The 24,132-nt window shown below is 37.6% G+C and overlaps 1 pseudogene; it reads left to right on the plus strand.

The window, feature by feature from the left end:
- The first annotated feature begins 22,237 nt into the window (after positions 1-22,237).
- Positions 22,238-22,612, plus strand: LOC131833206 (small ribosomal subunit protein uS17m-like; annotated as a pseudogene).
- The last annotated feature ends 1,520 nt before the right edge of the window (positions 22,613-24,132 follow it).

Raw genomic sequence — 24,132 nt, forward strand, 5'->3', positions numbered from 1 at the left:
TTAAAAAGTAAAATAAATTAAATTTGTCAGATTTACTAAATTTTTTAAAATAAATAAAGTCTTTGCAGTCCTATATTATTCCTGCCCTTTTTAAAAATTTTATTTCCAGAGTAGTCAACATACACTGTTATGTTAGTTTTGAGGATACAATATAGTGATTCCACAGTTCCATATATTACTCAGTGTTCAAGATAAATGTATCCTTAATCCCCTTCACCTCTTGCACCCGTCTCCCCACTAATCTCCCCTCTGGTGGCCATCTGATTATTCTCTATTTGTAGTTCTATTTTTAAAGAGATTATAACCATGGCCCATTCAAAGAAAACACTGATATCTTGAAGCACATCAACCAGGAGCCAGAGTAGGAAAACATAAACTCTCAGGAGACCAACTGCATATTCCATAAAGTTCTAGACTACTAAATGAGTTTCCGGGAATTACAGGACACTTAACATTCTCTGCTGTATCCCAAACATAAAATAATACCCTGTGTACTGTGATAAAACTATAAAGAAAAATTTCCTGCCCTCAAGGATTTATAGTAAAATTGAGAAAAAAAAAAACCCTAAACACATCAAAAAAATAACCTGAAATCTAAGTAAATGATGAATCGATGAGACCCATGTGTATGTACAGTAACAATAGATGGTAAATTGTGGTTTTGATAGACTCAAAACAATCCCAATCTTGGGCTTTTCTACTTTAAATTTAATTTAATTGTTGACCTCAGATTCATAAACTAGAATTGGTCTTGAAATATGCCTATCATTGGTCCATGCACAAGCTGCTTCTATTTCATGGGTTGAGAAATTAATATTTGATAGAAAAATATCAAGGGTCTTTTGCAAACAAATCAAAGGGGGATTTAGAGACAAGAGTGATCCAGGGCCTATTAAACCATCTTTTATTGCATCTCTGCTTAAACTATCTGTGTTCCTGATGACTACTATTAGACCATAGTACTCATAAGTACCAATGGCAAGTGCACACAGAGAACCAAGATGAAGAATGTATTTATGAGAGAGACAGATACAGACAGACAGAGATACACACACACACACACACACACACACACAATTTGGATTATCCAGTGTGCTAATCATAGTTCTACATTAATATCTGATGCCCAATCTCTCTTGCAGTGCCCTTTTCCTTAACTACATAATGCAGGACTCTTCAGCCAGAAGTTGTCCTTCTTCAACTCACTACTCAGAAAGTAATGTGGTTTTAACTTGCAAACATTCACTCAAAGAGAAAAGCATACTACTGTGAGGGGTAAGCAACTCAGGAGCTAATGTAAGATGCACGTTTTGCTGATATTAGTTCAAGGCTGCCATGGCCTCTGGAGGCCTGTTCCACGTGGTGATAATTAACTTTTAATGAAAGCCTGGAGGGCAAAACACTTAAGATTTATCCAGTTTTCTCCAACAGAATGAATAGGTAAATGCTAACATATGTTTATCAACAGCTGATGTACTTAAATATTATAAGGGGATAAAAAGGCTTGCTTGCCAATATATTTGTTCTCCTATTTTTCTCAGTCCACTGTTATAGAGAATTGTGTAGCTAATATTTAGAAATCTGTAGTGAGGTCATTAAATTTTAGAGATTAGATGGATAACAGCAAGTATGAGTCATGTCTGCTGCCACTCCCATATCTATGTTCATTTTTGGCTGACATTGCTAATTCATCACAGAATTTTTTTTTTAAAGATTTTATTTAACTACCTGACAGAGAGATCACAAGTAGGCAGACAGGCAGGCAGAGAGAGAGGGAAGCAGGCTCCCCACTGAGCAGAGAGACCAATGTGGGGCTCAATCCCAGGATGCTGAGATCATGACCTGAACTGAAGGCAGAGGCTTAACCCACTGAGCCACCCACGCGCCCCAGAATTATTTTTTAATTTTTTATTTTTTATAAACATATATTTTTATCCCCAGAGATACAGATCTGTGAATCGCCAGGTTTACACACTTCACAGCACTCACCAAAGCACATACCCTCCCCAATGGCCATAACCGCACCCTGCTTCCCCCAACCCCCCTCCCCCCAGCAACCCTAAGTTTGTTTTGTGAGATTAAGAGTCACTTATGGTTTGTCTCCCTCCCAATCCATCTTGTTTCATTTATTCTTCTCCTACCCACTTAAGCCCCCATGTTGCATCACCACTTCCTCATATCAGGGAGATCATATGATAGTTGTCTTTCTCTGCTTGACTTATTTCGTTAAGCATGATACACTCTAGTTCCATCCATGTTGTCGCAAATGGCAAGATTTCATTTCTTTTGATGGCTGCATAGTATTCCATTGTGTATATATACCACATCTTCTTGATCCATTCATCTGTTGATGGACATCTAGGTTCTTTCCATAGTTTGGCTATTGTGGACATTGCTGCTATAAACATTTGGGTGCACATGCCCCTTTGGATCACTACATTTGTATCTTTAGCGTAAATACCCAGTAGTGCAATTGCTGGGTCATAGGGCAGTTCTATTTTCAACATTTTGAGGAACCTCCATGCTGTTTTCCAGAGTGGCTGCACAAGCTTGCATTCCCACCAACAGTGTAGGAGGGTTCCCCTTTCTCCGCATCCTCGCCAGCATCTGTCATTTCCTGACTTGTTGATTTTAGCCATTCTGACTGGTGTGAGGTGATATCTCATTGTGGTTTTGATTTGTATTTCCCTGATGCCGAGTGATAAGGAGCACTTTTTCATGTGTCTGTTGGCCATCTGGATGTCTTCTTTGCAGAAATGTCTGTTCATGTCCTCTGTCCATTTCTTGATTGGATTCTTTGTTCTTTGGGTGTTGAGTTTGCTAAGTTCTTTATAGATTCTGGACACTAGTCCTTTATGTGATATGTCGTTTGCAAATATCATCTCCAATTCTGTCAGTTGTCTTTTGATTTTGTTAACTGTTTCCTGTGCTGTGCAAAAGCTTTTGATCTTGATGAAATCCCAATAGTTCATTTTTGCCCTTGCTTCCCTTGCCTTTGGTGATGTTCCTAGGAAGATGTTGCTGTGGCAGAGGTCGAAGAGGTTGCTGCCCGTGTTCTCCTCAAGGATTTTGATGGATTCCTTTCGCACATTGAGGTCCTTCATCCATTTTGAGTCTATTTTTGTCTGTGGTGTAAGGAAATGGTCCAGTTTCATTTTTCTGCATGTGGCTGTCCAATTTTCCCAACACCATTTATTGAAGAGGCTCTCTTTTTTCCATTGGACATTCTTTCCTGCTTTGTCAAAGATTAGTTGACCATAGAGTTGAGGGTCTATTTCTGGGCTCTCTATTCTGTTCCATTGATCTTTGTGTCTGTTTTTGTGCCAGAACCATGCTGTCTTGATGATGACAGCTTTGTAATAGAGCTTGAAGTGCGGAATTGTGATGCCACCAACGTTGGCTTCCTTTTTCAATATCCCTTTGGCTATTCGAGGTCTTTTCTCGCTCCATATAAATTTTAGAATTATCTGTTCCATTTCTTTAAAAAAGATGGATGGTACTTTGATAGGAATTGCATTAAATGTGTAGATTGCTTTAGGTAGCATAGACATTTTCACAATATTTATTCTTCCAATCCAGGAGCATGGAACATTTTTCCATTTCTTTGTGTCTTCCTCAATTTCTTTCATGAGTACTTTATAGTTTTCTGATTATAGATTCTGTGTCTCTTTGGTTAGGTTTATTCCTAGGTATCTTATGGTTTTGGATACAATTGTAAATGGGATTGACCCCTTAATTTCTCTTTTTTCTGTCTTGTTGTTGGTGTACAGAAATGCAACTGATTTCAGTGCATTTATTTTATATCCTGACACTTGACTGAATTCCTGTACAAGTTCTAGCAGTTTTGGAGTGGAGTCTTTTGGGTTTTCCACATATAGTATCATATCATCTGTGAAGAGTGATAATTTGACTTCTTCTCTGCCAATTTGGATGCCTTTAATTTCCTTTTGTTGTCTGATTGCTGAGGCTAGGACTTCTAGTACTATGTTGAATAGCAGTGGTGATAATGGACATCCCTGCCGTGTTCCTGACCTTAGTGGAAAAGCTTTCAGTTTTTCTCCATTGAGAATGATATTTGCCGTGGGTTTTTCATAGATGGCTTTGATGATATTGAGGTATGTGCCCTCTATCCCTACACTTTGAAGAGTTTTGATCAGGAAGGGATGCTCTACTTTGTCAAATGCTTTTTCAGCATCTATTGAGAGTATCATATGGTTCTTGTTCTTTCTTTTATTGATGTGTTGTATCACATTGACTGATTTGCAGATGTTGAACCAAACTTGCAGCCCTGGAATAAATCCCACTAGGTCGTGGTGAATAATCCTTTTAATGTACTGTTGAATCCTACTGGCTAGTATTTTGGTGAGAATTTTCGCATCTGTGTTCATCAAGGATATTGGTCTATAGCTCTCTTTTTTGATGGTATCCTTTTTTGGTTTGGGGATCAAGGTGATGCTGGCCCCATAAAATGAGTTTGGAAGTTTTCCTTCCATTTCTATTTTTTGGAACAGTTTCAGGAGAATAGGAATTAGTTCTTCTTTAAATGTTTGGTAGAATTCCCCTGGGAAGCCATCTGGTCCTGGGCTTTTGTTTGTTTGGAGATTTTTGATGACCGTTTCCATCTTCTTACTGGTTATGGGTGTGTTCAGGCTTTCTATTTCTTCCTGGTTCAGTTGTGGTAGTTTATATGTTTCTAGGAATGCATCCATTTCTTCCAGATTGTCAAATTTATTGACGTAGAGTTGCTCATAGTATTTTCTTATTATTGTTTGTATTTCTTTGGTGTTAGTTGTGATCTCTCCTCTTTCGTTCATGATTTTATTTATTTGGGTCTTTTCTCTTTTCTTTTTGATAAGTCTGGCCCGGGGTTTATCAATTTTATTAATTCTTTCAAAGAACCAGCTCCTAGTTTCGTTGATTTGCTCTATTGTTTTTTTGGTTTCTATTTCATTGATTTCTGCTCTGATCTTTATGATTTCTCTTCTCCTGCTGGGCTTAGGGTTTCTTTCTTGTTCTTTCTCCAGCCCCTTTAGGTGTAGGATTAGGTTGTGTACCTGAGACCTTTCTTGTTCCTTGAGAAAGGCTTGTACCAGTATATATTTTCCTCTCAGGACTGCCTTTGTTGTGTCCCACAGATTTTGAACTGTTGTATTTTTATTATCATTTATTTCCATGATTTTTTTCAATTCTTCTTTAATTTCCCGGTTGACCCATTCATTCTTTAGAAGGATGCTGTTTGGTCTCCATGTATTTGGGTTCTTTCCAAACTTCCTCTTGTGGTTGAGTTCTAGCTTCAGAGCATTGTGGTCTGAAAATATGCAGGGAATGCTCCCAATCTTTTGATACCGTTTGAGTCCTGATTTAGGACCGAGGATGTGATCTATTCTGGAGAATGTTCCATGTGCACTAGAGAAGAATGTGTATTCTGTTGCTTTGGGATGAAATGTTCTGAATATATCTGTGATGTCCATTTGGTCCAGTGTGTCATTTAAGGCCTTTATTTCCTTGCTGATCTTTTGCGTGGATATCTGTCCATTTCAGTGAGGGGAGTGTTAAAGTCCCCTACTATTATTGTATTATTGTTGATGTGTTTCTTTGATTTTGTTATTAATTGGTTTATATAGTTGGCTGCTCCCACGTTGGGGGCATAGATATTTAAAATTGTTAGCTCTTCTTGTTTGACAGACCCTTTGAGTATGATATAGTGTCCTTCATCATCTCTTATTATAGTCTTTGGATTAAAATCTAATTGATCTGAAATAAGGATTGCCACTCCTGCTTTCTTCTGATGTCCATTAGCATGGTAAATTCTTTTCCACCCCCTCACTTTAAATCTGGAGGTGTCTTCGGGCTTAGAATGAGTTTTTTGGAGGCAACATATAGATGGGTTTTATTTTTTTATCCATTCTGATACCCTGTGTCTTTTGATTGGGGCATTTAGCCCATTAAAATTCAGGGTAACTATTGAGAGATATGAATTTAGTGCCATTGTTTTGCCTGCAGAGTGACTGTTACTGTATATTGTCTCTGTTCCTTACTGATCTACCACGTGTAGGCTCTCTCTTTGCTTAGAGGACCCCTTTCAAGATTTCCTGTAGAGCTGGTTTGGTGTTTGCAAATTCTTTCAGTTTTTGTTTGTCCTGGAAACTTTTAATCTCTCCTTCTATTTTCAATGATAGCCTAGCTGGATATAGTATTCTTGGCTGCATGTTTTTCTCGTTTAGTGCTCTGAAAATATCATGCCAGCTCTTTCTGGCCTGCCAGGTCTCTGTGGATAAGTCAGCTGCCAATCTAATATTTTTACCATTGTATGTTACAGACTTCTTTTCCCGGGCTGCTTTCAGGATTTTCTCTTTGTCACTGAGACTTGTAAATTTTACTATTAGGTGATGGGGTGTGGGCCTATTCTTATTGATTTTGAGGGGCGTTCTCTGAACCTCCTGAATTTTGATGCTCGTTCCCTTTGCCATATTGGGGAAATTCTCCCCAATAATTCTCTCCAGTATACCTTCTGCTCCCCTCTCTCTTTCTTCTTCTTCTGGAATCCCAATTATTCTAATGTTGTTTCGTCTTATGGTGTCACTTATCTCTCGAATTCTCCCCTCGTGGTCCAGTAGCTGTTTGTCCCTCTTTTGCTCAGCTTCTTTATTCTCTGTCATTTGCTCTTCTATATCACTAATTCTTTCTTCTGACTCATTTATCCTAGCAGTGAGAGCCTCCATTTTTGATTGCACCTCATTAATAGCTTTTTTGATTTCAACTTGGTTAGATTTTAGTTCTTTTATTTCTCCAGAAAGGGCTTTTATATCTCCCTAGAGGGTTTCTCTAATACCTTCCATGCCTTTTTCAAGCCCGGCTAGAACCTTGAGAATTGTCACTCCGAACTCTAGATCTGACATATTACCAATATCTGTATTGATTAGGTCCCTAGCCTTTGGTACTGCCTCTTGTTCTTTTTGTGTGTGTGTGTGGTGAAATTGTCTGCCTTGTAATTTTGTCCAGATAAGTGTATATGAAGGAGCAAGTATAATACTAAAAGGGTGGCAACAACCCAGGAAAATATGCTTTAACCAAATCAGAAGAGATCCCAAATCATGAGGTGGGAAAAAGGGGATAAAAAGAGGTTCAAAAAGAAAGAAATAATAAATAAATTTAAAAAAAGAAAAGAATTTTAAAAAAAAGAATAAAGAAAAATATAAAAAGGAAAAAATATATATATTAGATAAACTAGTTTAAAAACGTTAAAAAAGAAAAGGGTAAAAGTTAAAAAAAAATTTAGCAGAAGAAGAGAAAAAAAATGAAAAAGAAAAAAATTAAATTAACTGCAAAACTAAAAAAAATCACTGGGAGAAAGCCATGAGTTCCGTGCTTTGCTTTCTCCTCCTCTGGAATTCTTCTGCTCTCCTTGGTATTGAAACCGCACTCCTTGTAGGTGAACTTGGTCTTGGCTGGATTTCTTGTTGATCTTCTGGGGGAGGGGCCTGTTGTAGTGCTTCCCAAGTGTCTTTGCCCCAGGCGGAATTGCACCGCCCTTACCAGCGGCCGGGCTGAGTAATCTGCTCCGGTTTGCTTTCAGAATCTTTTGTTCCATGAGCACTTTCCGTAGAGTTCCAGAGGACAGGAATACAAATGGCGGCTCCCTGGTCTCCTGCCGGAGGAGCCGAGAGCCCAGGGCCCCACTACTCAGTGCGCCCTCAGAGAATAGCGCCCAGTTACTCCCGTCTGCCTGACCTCCGGCCGTGCTCCGAGCTCATCGAGCCTGCGACTGGTTCAAGGTAACACCGAGCTGTGATCTTACTGTCGGCTCTGTCTCTGTAGCCAGCTTTCCCGTTCCAATACCCGCAAGCTTTGCGACACTCAGACACCCCCGATCCTTCTGTGACCCTGCGGGACCTGAGGCCACGCTGACCCCGCGTGGGCTTCGCCCTGGTTTAGCCTCTGGAGCGATGTCCCTCAGTGTAACAGACTTTTAAATGTCCTGATTTTGTGTTCCGTTGCTCCGCCGCTTGCCGGGAGCCGGCCCCTCCCCCCGGGGTCTATCTTCCCGTCGCTTTGGATTCACTTCTCCGCCGGTCCTACCTTTCAGAAAGTGGTTGTTTTTCTGTTTCCAGAATTGCTGTTCTTCTTCTCTTCGATCTGCGGATGGATTTGCAGGTGTTTGCAATCTTTAGATAAGCTGTCTAGCTGATCTCCTGCTAGCTGATGTAGTCTCAGCCTGCTACTTCTCCGCCATCTTGACTCCTCCCCAGAATTTTTTTTTTAATTGATTCTGGACTCTGCTTTAGAAGCCTTCTTAATAAAGCATTTAGATTAGGCACTTTGTTTGATGCAACATAATTGTTATGTCTGTTTTAGACTATAAATTCCTGAAGTATAGGAACCAAGTTTTCTTTGCCTCATTTATTGGTTTATCCACAAATTAAACTCAGCTGATTGAAGATACTCAGTGATACTCGGGTCTTACTCTCTTAGTTGTTCATTTGAGTTTGCTTTGGGTTGATGCAATCTGGGAATTATTAGATTGCTTTCTTAAGAAATCAAACTTTAAGAAATCCTTAAGTCCCAAGAGACTGGGACCCACTCAGAAAAGGAGCAGAACAAGAAGTTTTTCATGCGACATTTCTCATTTCTCTAGATTTTCATACCCCAAATCAGAATTCCTCTTGGGTGCCTGGGTGGCTCAGTGGGTTAAGCCGCTGCCTTCAGCTCAGGTCATGATCTCAGGGTCCTGGGATCGAGTACCGCATCGGGCTCTCTGCTCAGCAGGGAGCCTGCTTCCCTTCCTCTCTCTCTGCCTGCCTCTCTGCCTACTTGTGATCTCTCTCTCTATAAATAAATAAATCTTAAAAAAAAAAAAAAAGAATTCCTCTTAAAATACCAAGCTACTGGTATCTTCTGAATGTTTTCAGTATTTGCCATAAAGTAGGCACTCCATTAGATAAGGGTCCAATTAGATTGTGGTACACCAAAAGAACAATCACTGCTATGACATACTAAGTACTAAATACAGGTAAGCACTGTGCTACATGTTTTGTAATCAAGTGATTCACAGTAACACTTTACAGGAAGATACTACCATCTCAATTTTACAGATACAGAAACTGAGACATGGGAAAGGATAATAGATGACTGAGTTCAAATTCGAGGTACTGTCCTAACCACTACAAAGGGTTTAAATATTACATGATGCGTGTACCATGCTGTCTTTTTAAAAGTGAAACTAATCTGAAAGCCAAAATATGTCTGGCTCCAGGTTCTTCAGAGAATGAACTTTGGAATTGTGGCATTTCTGAGAAGATCACATGCATCAGTCAGTGTTTAGACAGATAAGCAGAGTCCCTTTCAATGCAAAGGAATAAGGGAATTATTAGAATTATAAGACCTTATGTAATGGGGGGTGTTGCTGGGAAAACAAAAGTCTGGAAGGTGGAATTTCAGTTTTGGAAGAAGAAGCACAAATCAGTATTCCTAAAGCTCTGTGCTTATTTCAAGAAAGGGAGGCTCAATGAGAGGTCTGTAGGAAGAGCCTCTGGGTAAATAGGTTTCTGTGGGCCTAAGGGTGAATGTCAGGTGTCAGACTTGGAGCAGCAGATAGAAAGAAGAGTTGCTGGCAGAGAAGAAAAAAGAGACAAGCTACAAGCCACCAGCTAATTCTTCATCTGTCCTTCTGAGAGCAAATACCTTCCAGGAATAATGGCTCCTGCTTCACTTCTGCCTCTCAAATCTTGATCAAATCCTTCTTGCCCAACTCTTGCCAGACATCCTAAAAGGGAAGGGGTTCTAGAAAGCATAATCCCCTGCTTAACCAAGCTGGCAATAGAACATCCCAGCACAACTCTGCACGGGAACTGACGGAGTGCTGTCAGTGAGGTGAGTTCTGCAAGGTCAGGGCAGATCTGATCTTTATTTAAATTGTTGATATTTTTTTTCATCATGGACTTATTGTAGTATTTTTATTTTTTTTAAATGTTGGATTAAAATATGGTTCATCTGTATTTTTTTAAAGATTTTATTTATTTATTTGACAGAGAGAGATCACAAGTAGACAGAGAGGCAGGCAGAGAGAGAGAGAGGAGGAAGCAGGCTCCCTGCCGAGCAAAGAGCCCAATGTGGGACTCGATCCCAGGACCCTGAGATCATGACCTGAACCAAAGGCAGCGGCTTAACCCACTGAGCCACCCAGGCGCCCCCTGGTTCATCTGTATTCTTAAATTTTGTGTTGTTCCCTTAGGTTGAATGCCTGAGGTGGGTGTCTCACTTGATTCACACTGGTTCTGACCAGGCCAGCTGATCCTGGCTCCTTGACAACTGGGGTGACTCCAACCTTCATTCATGGGTCATTAACACTTCAGCCTGCATTGGATATTACAGTTATGTTTTACCTTTTGTCAGAGGACATGAAAGTATTAAGAAGGGCCCTAAAGGAATATAAGCAATTTATATATACTCCTATCTGCCCTGATGTGTCCTAGCAACTTGATTTCCCCCTCAAAGGTCAACCAATAATTCCATTCAATAAAATAACCCTCTTCTTTGAATACTGGGTCACTACTATGAGTTCAGGTAGTAGTCTTATCTTCCAGAGTAATAGAACCATTGCTATGTTCTCTCTTGGAATTTAAGACAATGAAACAAGAACCCAAACATTTTACTAGTAGATAATTAAATGTAACAGTGTGAGAGGATACTCCCATTTCCATCTCTGTATCTCAAAGCCATGATTCCTAGTATCATATTTGTTGCTGATTCATTTTGAAAGATATTTTCCCAGTCCTAAAAGATGTCCCCATCTAGCTGGTACCATAACTGAGTCTTAATAAAACCTATTCCACTACTTTATAAAGCTATATGTTTTAACATATTGGGAAACATGTTACCATAGCCAGTGAATTCCATAAGCAGATCTAATTGATTATAAAATCAGTTCTTGGTTAAAAGTAATATTGTACAGAAATCGATGATAATAAAGAAATCATTCTGTCTCTCCCTGAATGATGCTTTGGACAGAAGCCTTGTGGTCAGGAACAGCAAATCCAAAACGAGTATAAGATCTGTTCAAATAAGACCAAAGCACTGCTGGGGTGCCCGAGTGGCTCAGTCAGTTAAGTGCCCTACTCTTGATTTCAGCTGAAGTCATGGTCTCAGGGTCGGTAAGATCGAACTCTGCGCTCAGTGGTGAGTGTACATAAATTCTCTTTCTCCCTCTCCCTATCTCCTCACCCTCCTCCTGCTCTCTCTCACTCTCAAAATAAATAAATGAAATCTTGATAAAAAAAAAAAAAGAAAAAAGTGTTGTCATATCTGAGGAAAGTAGGCTAAACGCCATTAAGCATCTGGATGTCCCTTCCTCCCAGGAAATTCTGTATCTATTCTTTTTCTGACTGCAAAGACCTTCAAAGGGTAAAGGCCACAGCTTCACTTTTATCTCTCAAATCTCACTAATCTCTTTGGTCAATTCTCACCTAGAACTTCACAGGAAAGGGAATTCTGGCAAATGCATAGACACAGTTTGACCAACTTTGCAACAGAACAATCTAGCACCTCACGATAGATTATCTGGACAATCGGGATTTAGCAAGAGAGGACATGATGATAGAATCCTAATATTGGCGAAGGTATAGAAAGTGTAAAACATGGGTTGTCTGGAAAATGACAAGTGTTAAAAATTTTAGTTAAAATTAAAGATATTTGGAGGTGGTAGAAACAATAGCTAAATGGGGGATTGTTGTTTGGTGCCAACATAGAGAAGTCTAAATCTCAGGCTAGAGTAACTGGATTTTATATAGCAACTACAAGAGTGGCAGAAGAATTTTTGAACAGAGTAACAAAATGATAAAAATAGTATTTTTTAAATTTTATTATATTTTTTTCAGTGTTCCAAGATTATGCACCACACCTAGTGCTCCATGCAATATGTGCCCTCCTTAATACCCACCACCAGGCTCACCCATCCCCCGCCACGTTCCTCCCCTCCAAAACCCTCAGCTTGTTTCTCAGGGTCCCCAGTCTCTCATGGTTCTTCTTCCCCACTTCCGCCACTTTCCCCCAATTCACTTTTCCTTTCCTTCTCCTAATGTCATCCATGCTATTCCTTATGTTCCACAACTAAGTGAAACCATATGATAATTGACTCTCTCTGCTTGACTTATTTCACTCAGCATAATCTCCTGCAGTCCCATCTATGTTGATACAAAAATTGGGTATTCATCCTTTCTGATGGAGGCATAATATTCCATTGTATATATGGACCATATCTTCTTTATCCATTCATCTGTTGGAGGGCGTTTTGACTCTTTCCACAGTTTGGTGATTATGGTCATTGCTGCTATGAACATTGGGGGTACATATGGCCCTTCTTTTATCTTTGGATAAATACCCAGTAGTATAATTGCAGGGTCATAAAGTAGCTCTATTTTTAATTTCTTAAGGAATCTCTGCACTGTTTTCAAAAGTGGCTGCACTTTTGAAACGCATTTCATTTTGAACTTGCATTCCCACCAACAGTGTAAGAGGGTTTCCTTTTCTCCACACCTTGTCCAACCCTTGTTGTTTACTGTCTTAAGGAAGAGTCCCAATAAGCTATTTTTGATGAATTGAAGAAAATCAAGGTGTGGACATCCTAAGCTTAGGTTGTAATTCAGGTTAAAGTAGTAAAGGTCTGAAATAGAGGAAGCAGTCTATTTTTTTCCTCTTCCATTCATGGGCAGAATTATAAAACTAAAGCTTTAATCTCTTTCATCCTACCACATCTTGCCCCTGTCAGTTTTCTTTATGAAGTAGAATTCTAATGCTCTCTTATCATCAAAATTATAATTAATAAATTATCTTAAGTTGATTGCTGCTAATGTTTAGATGGGTAACATCTCAATCCCCTTCAGTGTTTCTGCTTCTTCAAAGTTTTTTGAACCAGGAACACCTTTAGGAACTTAATGAAAACTACCAGTTTTCTCCTAAGAGAAATGGATGCTTACACTGAAATATAAAATATCACAAATAATTTTAGTGAATTTGTACCTGGACTGACTCCTATGCACAAATCCTTAGAAATACCATGATCTTGAGATCAATACTCATAACCCCCCCCCAAAAGTCATTCATCTGGAAAGTATCACTGTGCAAGTGAGGTCACTTTTTGAGAAAAGAACTTTCAATTGCCTCTGAAATCACACTGCATAGATACCAACTTAAATTTTGCCTATGAGAAATTCTACAGAGCCCAGAAGTAGATGTGCATAAAGAAAATAAGAGCTTTCTGCTTCCTCCCTTCTTTGGAGATTGGAAACACACTAGCAATTTTTCAAGAAGTCTGTTGTTGTTACCATAAAAAAAAAAAAAATGTGTACTTAGGAATAAAAATGATGAATTTACCTTTTTAAAAAGGTTTTATTTTTAACTAATCTCTCCATCCGATATGGGGCTCAAACACAATCCTGAGATCAAGAGTCGCATGCTCTACTGAGTCAGCCAGGTACTCCTAAATTTACTTTTCATTTGCACATAAGACTCAATCCCAGCCAAGCTGCATAGCTAGGGTGAAAGGGAGGCATGAGGAAGAGCAAAGAAATCCTTCTCCTTTGGGAGGGGGTCCAATAAGACCACCTATTTGTGCTTTCACACATATGATCATAATGCCAGAGACCCAACACTAGCTAAAAAGCATCTGTGAGCTGCTTTCAGGAGTCAGGGCAGTGGAGCAGTGATGATCCACCATTCCCTCTTTTGACCTCAAGCACACCTTTGAGTTCTGGCTAAGCAAAGTCTAAGTACAATGTTGTCATGAAGCTGTATTATAGTTTTATAATAAGTTACAGAATACAAATTACTATGTAGGCCAGTTTGTCTTCACCAGCACAGAACACTAACTAGTCATAGGAATTCAGGACCCCAAAATATGACCTTTCTTGGTTTATGGCAATCTTTCTTTACATTATGAAACAACTTGGTGACATTCAACTAAAATGTAAGAGAGCCACCTGCTTAATAAGGCAATAGAAAGGAGAGTGGTTTGGACTGAATGTTCCTCTCCCCCAGATATTCATAGTTGAAATCTAATCCCCAATATGTGGTTTTTGGAGGTAAGGTCTTTAGGAGGTAATAAATCTTGAAGGTTGAACCCTCATTGATTTAGATTTGTGCCCTTATTGGTGTAGGCCAGAGAACTAGCTCTTACTTTCTTTTCGTCATATGAGGATACAATGAGAACTCAGCAGTTTGAAACCAGGAAGAAGACCCTCACCAGAACCAAACATTGCTAGAAACTGGGTCTGGGACTTCCCAACTCTAAGAAACTAATTTCCATTGTTTATAAGCCACCCTGTCTATGGTACCTTATAATAGTAGCCTGCAGTAAGACAGAGGGAAAAAAAAATCAAATGCCAAATGCATTATTAAAGGTCATGCTATTCAAAGTATAGTCCACAGACCAGCAACATCAGCATCACTTAGGAACATATTAGAAAGGTATAATCTTGGGTCCTACCCCAGACATACTGAACTACATATTAACACTGAATTAGGGTAAACTCTAACTGTTGCTCAATTAGGGTACATTCTAAATTATTGCAATAAAATTAAAAACACAATGGCTTAAACAACACAGGAATTCATCCTTCTATCACTGAACAGTCTAATGAAGGGAGCAGGCTAGGGGAGGTAAGGAGGTTCTTCAGCAAATAAAATCCAGCTTCCATCACTGGGCCTAACGTATCTGTGGTGTTTTTGTCATTTTCCATCCAGGAGGAGAAGAAAAGGCAAGAGCAATCCAGGCTCACTTCTTTCTCTTAGTAATATGACCAGAAGTGCCACAATTTATGTCCAGACCTTTTACTAACACAGTTGTACCAACCACAATATATACATAATGTGGTTTTAGGTAAGGTGAGAACCATTATTATAGGATAAGATGAAATTCGTATTATTGCCAGAAGGATCTGTTTAATGATGAAGCACAGAGGTTGACAGAGGATGGTAGCATTTCCTTATCTCAGAAAAACCAGTCTATACTCACACAGACACCCATATTCATCTGAGTATTTTGCCACATGCCTTGGATATCTCATCATTACAATGAGGATCAAATGAAAGGAAGGTACCTTCAGCTGGAGCACACAGAGTTCCTACTACATTATAGCATCACTATTAACATAGCTGTTTAAACAAAACAATTAGCAGGATAGATCATCTGAATTGTAGTCAACAGAAAACTTCATTCCAAGGTATAATTTATTAGCCCATCTCACTGAAATGTTCATAAGTAAATATTTTTTTCAGAATTATATTCTATAACCACAGTAATTTGTTCAACCCCAGTATGAAGTATGCACCATTATTTTATTTTAAATGCCATAAAATATCTGTTCATATATTAATTGTAAGATCTTTATTACCAAATTACTTTTAGAACCATGGTGCCAGACAATTGAAAAGGTAAAACTGTTGTTATAAAAATCAGCCAAAGCCTCTCTTCATTGCAGTAATCAATTTTCAAACTTTTCGAGTTTAAACTTTGGAATTTAAAAAATTCTAGTTATTGAAATGAATGTTTAAGTAGAACTCATGAACTAGGCTAGGACAGTTTTACATACAATCCTACTTGCAAGGTGCTTTATAATCACTTTTTATCAGAGCCTTTTAATAAAAGTTCTATAAAATAGGTCAGTAATACATTCATAATTACAAATGTAGATGATAAGGGACCTGCCTAAGGTTATACTGCACACTGGTAGCAGTTACAGATGGGAGTTTTCAAACATTGACATTCTGCTCTCCCACGCCGACCCACACTGCCTCACTACCCTGTAAATTATTGATTTAAAACCTCACTACCTTAATGAGCCAGGAGGGTGTTATAAATGTTTATGTATGAATTTACTGATTCTGACCTAGTTTATACTAATAATGCCTTATATTTTTATAGTACTTTATGGTGCTCAAAGACATTTTATATAATTTACTTGTTTGAGCCTAACACCCACACAAGGGAGTAACCAGATTCCCTGAGGAGAAACTCTTCCGAAGATAAAAGACAAAAGTCCAGTTCTCATCATTCATTCTTTCCACCTTTTCACTGATTCCTCTAGTTTATCCCAAGAATACTATGCTGAGTAACATACAGAAAAATGATCCAGTGTTAAGTCAAAGAAAAAATAGTGCAAATATTTCAAGTGTATTACATCACTTACCCATCACTTACTTAAATTTTAAGTTTATCCTTAAACTCTCTGAGCCTTAGTTTGCTCATTGCTAAAATAGTGTATAATAATGCCTCTCTCAGAAGATTGTTGGGAACACCAACAAGGTGACATATGTGAATGAATAGTGCCCAGTACTGTTTACTGAGTACTTTACTATAATTTACTATAGTAAATTGAAGCAATTATCACAAATGATGAGGAGACTGATTTCATGGGTGTAGACGTTTCCAAACTGTACTACATTTAGTAAAGCTATATAACATGATGCATTCGTATTTGAGTTGAATTTGATTATTGGCACTAACCTTATTACCCATATCCTTGGGTAAGTTATTTAACACATTTTTTATTCAGTTTCCTTATCTGTAAGAATAACATGAAATGAGAATAACTATTTCATACAGTTTTCTGAGATTTAAAAATAATAATATATGTACGGCAATTGTACCACTCATGCTATGTGCATTTGCTTATTAAATATATGGTTTTCTTGTTCTTATGAATTATGGGGTGGGACACTCCATTAGGGGTCTTGAGTAAACCAGACACCAGTAAAGCAATCACTTCCTGGAAAGTTCTTGATATGTCTAGAATAGAAGAAGTCTAGCTGCCTCCATCACAATTTTTCTGAAGCTAAGTCTTACTAAAGATATTGGTTACCAGCAAATTCATGGCCATTGTCTCATCTTTTTTTTTTTTAAATAGCTTTGAGATATACTTCAGATATCATGCAGTTGTCCATTTGTGTGAGCAATTTGATGGTTTTTGTTTATTCAGATTTGTGCTACCATCAGCACAATGTAAATTTAGAATATTTTTCTTCTCACCTAAAGAACACATTTCACTCATTAGCATTCCCCATTCTCTTCCTCACTCTCCTTCCCAAGTTCTAAGTAGTGACTGATCTATTTCCTGTTTCTATATATTTGCTTGTTATATAAATGCATATAACTATATAAAATTATACACATTAAATATATGATATTTTGTATCCGGCTCTTTTCACTTCAGTATTTTCAACGTTCATTCACGTGAGTATTTCATTTTTTTTTATTGTTCCCCCCTCCCAAAATTCATTGTATAGGTATTCCATATTTTCTCTACTCACTCATCAGTTGATGGATATTTGAATGGTTTGTAATTTTTTAAAATTTTTTATTTTTTATAAACATATAATATATTTTTATCCCCAGGGGTACAGGTCTGTGAATCACCAGGTTTACACACTTCACAGCACTCACCATAGCACAAACCGTCCCCAGTGTACATAACCCCACCCCCCTTCTCCCAACCCCCCTCCCCCCAGCAACCCTCAGTTTGTTTTGTGAGATTAAGAGTCACTTATGGTTTGTCTCCCTACCAATCCCATCTTGTTTCATTTATTCTTCTCCTACACCCTTAACCCCCATGTTGCATCACCACTTCCTCATATCAGGGAGATCATATGATAGTTGTCTTCCTCCCTTTGACTTATTTCGCTAAGCATGATACCATCTAGTTTCATCCACATCATCACAAAGGGCAAGATTTCATTTCTTGTGATGGCTGCTTAGTATTCCATTGTGTATATATACCACATCTTGTAATTTTTTTAATATTATAAGTAATTCTGCTATGATAAATACATATCTTTTTATAATTACAGTGGTTTCCAGATGAAACAACACTTTTATCCTTGTAAAATATCCCTCTCTATCTCTAGAAACATTTTTTGTTTTGGAATAGTTTTGTCTCATACTACTATCAGCTCTCCATCTCTTATGGTTACTATTTGCACAGTTTATGTTTTTCCATGCTTTCACTCTCAGCCTATTTGTAAGTTTAAACCTAAGTGTGTCTCAGGGCACCTGGGTAACTCAGTATTTAAGCATCTGCCTTTGGCTCAGGTCATGATCCCAGGGTCCTTGGATTGAGCCCCTCATCTTGCTCCCTGCTCTGTGGGCCTGCTCAGCAGGAACACTGCTTCTTCCTCTCCCACTCCCCCTATTTGTATTCCCTCTCTCACTCTCTCTCTCTCTCTGTTAAACAAATAAATTAAATATTTTTAAAAATAAATTAAATACATAGATCTAAATGTGTCTCTTGTAGACAGCATACATTGGATCCTGATTTTTTGATTGGCCTAACAATCTCTTAAATGTATTGTTTAATCCATTTATAGTTAGTGTTATTATTTATATAGTTGGATATACCACTGCCATTTTGCTTTTATTCCCATGTGCTGATGTCTAAAAAGACATCAAAATGTTTCTGTGACTTTCTTTGACTGTGACTTTCTGTGACTTTCTTTTACTGCTTTTTTTGCATTAAGTTCCTTTAATTTTAATTTTAAACTTTGTTAATTTAATGATTATTAACTATATTTATGTTTTGAGTTATTTCTTGGTGGTTAACTTGGTGGTTAACTCTTGGGCTTAAAATGTTCACCTACTGAGATGCCTGGTGGCTCAGATGGTGAGGTTTCTGACTCTTGATTTCAGCTCAGGTCATGATCTCAGGGATCTGTCCCTTGAGATCCTGGGAACTGCACCCCTTGGGCTCCTGGCTCAGCAGGGAGTCTTCTGGAGATTCTCTCTCTACCTCCTCCACTACAACTATCCCCTGCTTGTGAACTCGCTCTTGCTCTCTCTCTAAAGTAAATAAATAAATATTTTTAAAAATATTTATCTACTTACCACACTATATTTAACCAATATCAGAAAGATTTAAAAATTATACTCCTTGTTTCTCTTCCCTTTTTTGTGCTTTTATTGTATACATATTGCATTTACACCTATGAATAATTCAAAAGCAAGCTTTTATTATTACTTTACATAATCATATATTTTTAAAAATCAAAAAATAAGAAAGCAGAGCAATAATATATTTATAGAATTTATTACATCTATTTTCTTAACTACTCTTTCTAGTTCTCTTCATTTCTTTCTGGACATTTTCTGGTGTCAATTTCTTACAAAAATTGAGTTTTACAACTGTTGACACCTGCCTCTTTTGTCATGCTATTTTCAAAAATAATACACTTCTATATTTTATAAACCCCACAATTCATTAAATTGTTTCCTAAGTCAATGAAAAGAAAAAGTAATAAAATTAACTTGTCTTTTATAGTTACTACATACTTATTTTTCCAGAGCTCCTCATTTTTTCACGTGTATTTATTCAAAGTACTATTTGGTCACTTGCTTTCAGACCAAAAAATTTCAATATCATCTTGTAAGATAGGCCTACTAAAAACAAATTCTCCCAGTTTTTGTGTATTTAAGAATGTATTTATTTTATGGGAAATGTTGCCTTCATTTTTGAAAGACTGTTGAAAGATGATTGATAGTTCCCTACTCCCCACCTTCGGGATCTAGTATATGTCTTACCACTGCCTTTGGCCACCATTATTCCTGAAAGAAAATCAGCTGTTCTATTATTGAGAGTCCCCTTATATATATATATGATAAGTCACTTTTTCTCTTTTCAAGATTTTCTCTTTCTCTTTGTCTTTCAACATATTGACTATGCTGGGTTTGGGTGTGTATCTCTGTGTTTTTCCAGAATTGGACTGTTTTTTTGAACAGAAGTTCACTGAGTTTTGAATATGTGGATTAATGTTTCTTTTAATTAAACTTTGCAAGTCTTCAGCTATAATTCTTTTAAATTTTTTCTCCTCCTTTCCCCTTCTTCTCTACTGGTATTCTCAGTACACACTTGTTGGTATATTTATGGTGCATTACATTTCTCGAAGGTCCTGAACATATTTCTTAATTATTTTCTTTCTATGTTCTTTACATTGTATGATCCTTATTGATCTATTTTCAAGTTGACTGACCTTTGCTCAAATCTACTTTTGCACCAATGATGTGAATTTTTCATTCAGTTATCAGATTTTCAGCTCCAGAATTTCCACTTTTTAAAAGTTTTTTTCTCTTTATTGATATTTTCTTAGATAAAATATTGTCATCAGGGGCGCCTGGGTGGCTCAGTGGTTAAGCCGCTGCCTTCGGCTCAGGTCATGATCTCAGGGTCCTGGGATCGAGTCCCACATCGGGCTCTTTGCTCAGCAGGGAGCCTGCTTCCTCCTCTCTCTCTGCCTGCCTCTCTGCCTACTTGTGATCTCTCTCTGTCAAATAAATAAATAAAATCTTTAAAAAAATATATTGTCATCAAGTTCCTATAATCCTTTATAAATGGAGCCTATTTATAATCTGCTTTGAAGTCTTGGTCTGGTAAGTCCAATATCTGGTTCTCAAAAGGTAATTTATATTGCCTGATTTTTTTTCCTTTGAATGGATCACACTTCCCTGTTTCTCTGTATATCTCATTTTTTAGTTGTAGAAATTGGACATGTTATATAATCCATTGTAGCTGCCATTTGTAGATACTGTTCTTCTCCCTCTGGGACTTTTTGTTGTTTTCTCTGATCCAAAAATGTCTCTCTTTTACTGTCTCTTTCCCTAGGAAACTCTGATATGCTTATTCTAGTCTCACTGATCACTCCTTGATTGCTTCTTTGATGGTTCCTTTTTTTTCCTTCTATTGCATTAAAGCTTTCCTATACATTTTTCTTTATCTTTCCTTGGAACCTCTGACTTTTGTATACCTACTCTCTGTTGGTGTTTTCATTTACTCCAGGTTTGAAGTGTCAGTTATTCTTGACTCATTTCTCTTTTAAGCTTCCACACCATCAGCTAACAAGTCCCTTTGAGTCTACCTCTTCAACATCTGTAATTCTTCCTCATTTTCTCTCATATTACACCTATAAATAATACCCTAAATTTTCTCCTACTTTTAGTCTCCATCACTAGTTGACAAAATATTGACAGAATATTCTTCCTTAAGTACAACTGGATTATGACCCTCCCTGCAATCCCTGCCCCAAAACCTATGGAAAGGAAGAGACAGGGAGAGAGAAATGGAAGAGAAGGAGGGGTGAAGGAAAGGATAAGTTCAGACTCTGGATTTCAAGCTACCTTTACCTTCTAATACAAAACAGATTTTTTCTATAAGCATTCCATTATGTATCAAAGGACGTGTTCTGCCTACATACATTGTCACATTGTCACCTCTATCTAGATACTTGCTCCTTATCTCTTGTCTAATGAAATTTTCTCTGTCATTCAAGAGCATTCTTAGATGGATGGAGCTGCTCCTCTTTCTATAAACTGGAATCAATTTCTCTCTTTCAACCCTCCTAACACTTGTTTACATCACTTGCATGTCACAGTTAAATAATATATTATAAAGTTGTTGGTATACACATTTCAGTTCTTCTGCTCCTTGAGTGTTGTTATTATTTATATCATGATGCTTAACCAAGCACATGTAACATTCATATTTATATAAAATTTGAATGTATTTGTATTATTGAATTACTTGAATTTGAATTTATTCAAGAGGATCTCAGATAATGGTGACTTTTATACTGCCACTGAGAATATCCATTTGATTAATTTTATTGTTTAATATGTAAGCATTGTTTGTTTTTTTAAGTGAAATTAGTTGGTACATCTGATTACTTTTAACCCTTTCACAGTAACCAGGTTGGAAAGTTCTACATTTAATCTAACAATGTTACCACAATTCTAATATTTATGAATAATCTGAAATCATCCAGCAGACTCTCTGGCCAGCCCTGCATAGGACACGCAAGGGGAAAGTAGAGTTGGGAGGTGAGAGTCAGTCACGCCCTGCTGTTGCAGGGGGTGAATTCAGAGGAGAGAGATGCTGCCTAGTGAGAGCCTAGAGGTGAGGCGAGTGGCCTGACTCTGGGGTAGCATGGCGTGGGAGGATTGATCACTCCAACCTATCCTAGGTCTGCCAGAATTGATCAAGAAAGCAGTCCCAAGTAAAGGTCTCCTCCAGGGGGGAGAACACCCTAGCCATTCAGCCTAGCTCTTGGGGGCATGAGTAGTTGAGCTGTGAGGCTTTTCAGGGACAGGCACATAGGCACATCCAGTGGAAATAAAGAAATAAGGGACACAAATAAAGACTCACATTTACCGCTACTGAGCACCTTCTAGGTTAAACCCTCAAAGCACTCCTGTGACCCAAGCCACATAATGTCAATAGTTCATTCATCCATTCATGCCAGATGGATGGTGGGGAAGGTGATTGGAACAGCAATGCAAAAAAACAGCTAAGGTGAGAGTGACCCAGCTTGTTTTCTATCCCTACTTATTAAAGTACTTTAATAATCAGTGATCTTCAGCAGTGCACAGTTGGGGATATTGTGCTTCTCAAAGCTCTACATGTTCCACAAACAAAGCTCATGAAACATGTACTGGCTGAAATCATTTTCAAAGTTGGACAAATCATAGATCCAGTGACCAGACTACTATCCAGTGACCAGCTACCTGGAAACTCCAGTTGGCTTTGAAACTACCTGCCTAACCAAAAATCTGGAAGAATTCAATATCTCTTCAGCTCAGTGAAGGAAGATTGGAAGAAGGAGCCAAAGGGAACGATTTACAAGTTTGCTTTGTGAAAAAAGAAATTTTTCTAAACTTCATTACAAACTGTCCAGTTTCTCTTCTGGTATTTATGGAGTAGCTAAAAGTAAATGAAGTAAATGCCTTGTTAAAATTCTTCATAAAAGTTTAAGGTCATGTTTTAAATTTCCTTTTCATTGGACATACTTTCCTCTTACAGTAAGTATGTCTAGCAATCCCCTGCATTGTTTTGTAAGCTTACTGTTTTAGAAGGTGTATTTTTTTTTAATTCAAAGGAATCTTTAATTTACCTTAGAATCTTTATTTGGGGGGGGGAATCTTTTGATATAAAACAGATAAGATTGTGTTAAGTGAATATTTATTTCCAGTGGCATATTTCAAAATTAATTTTTTCTCTGATTTAACCAGTTATAAATGGAAATGATCAACAGTCTGATCAGGGCCAGACTTTATCAGATTCTGTACCAAGAATGCTGACATATAGAAAATACAACTTGAAAATTGAAAAAAAAAATCTAAACTCAAGTTGTTCTGATGTTTTGCTTTCCTTTTTCTATGGGTAACTAAAACACATAATGCAGGGCCTGAAATATAGTAGGTCTATTAATAACTGTTAAATGACTAAATGAACAGAGATATTTTTGGCTTACCTTTTTTGATTTGTGACTCTAACAAACACCTATAATAATGGCAAATAATGTTTTTTGATGATGGCTTCTCCTTTCTTGAAAATAGCCAATAATAGTGAGGTAAGTTTGGTGTATAATAATAGTAGTCAAGCTTATAAAAGCAATTTTTAACCCCAAGAATGAAAAATAATGAAGAGTTTGATTTTTCTGCCAATTCAAAATCTTTTTAAACTAGTTTGCCAGGCACAGTGTTTCTTTAGTCTTAAGTTATATTAATTCCATAAGAAGCATTTAGAAATAGTTTGTTTCTGTTTTTGCCTATTTTATACTCTGATTTGTTATATCAATGATATTACTTAAAACTTATTCCCTTGTGGGGTACCCAGGTTAAACTTCCCACTCTTGATTTTGCCTCAGGTCATGATCTCAGAGTCACAGGATCAAGCCCCATGTTGGGCTCCATGCTCAGCAGGGAGTCTGCTTGAGATTCTCTCTCTTCCCTCTCCTTCTGCCCCTCCCTCTGCTTGCACTCGCACTCTCCCTCTCCTCTCAAGTAAATAAATAAATAAAATCTTTTAAAAACTTACTACTTGGTTTATTTTTTTGATGCTATCTGCCAATATCTGACCAGTTTAAGTGATAAAGCATATGTATTTAAATCACACTTCATGTGAAGTCAGGATTGGATACCATGTTGATCAGGCTCTATGAATACATGGGGTTTACAAGCAGGAACTGTGTTTATATGATTGAATTAAAATTGAGATGAACACTTCTTTATATAGGTTTATGTACAGCTAGGGAAGATAGCATGACAAACTAAACCATTAACATGATTCATAATCAATTTTGGACAATTGTTGTTCTTCTTTG

Source organism: Mustela lutreola, chromosome 6 (genome assembly GCF_030435805.1).
Source record: "Mustela lutreola isolate mMusLut2 chromosome 6, mMusLut2.pri, whole genome shotgun sequence".
Taxonomy (NCBI): Eukaryota; Metazoa; Chordata; class Mammalia; order Carnivora; family Mustelidae; genus Mustela; species Mustela lutreola.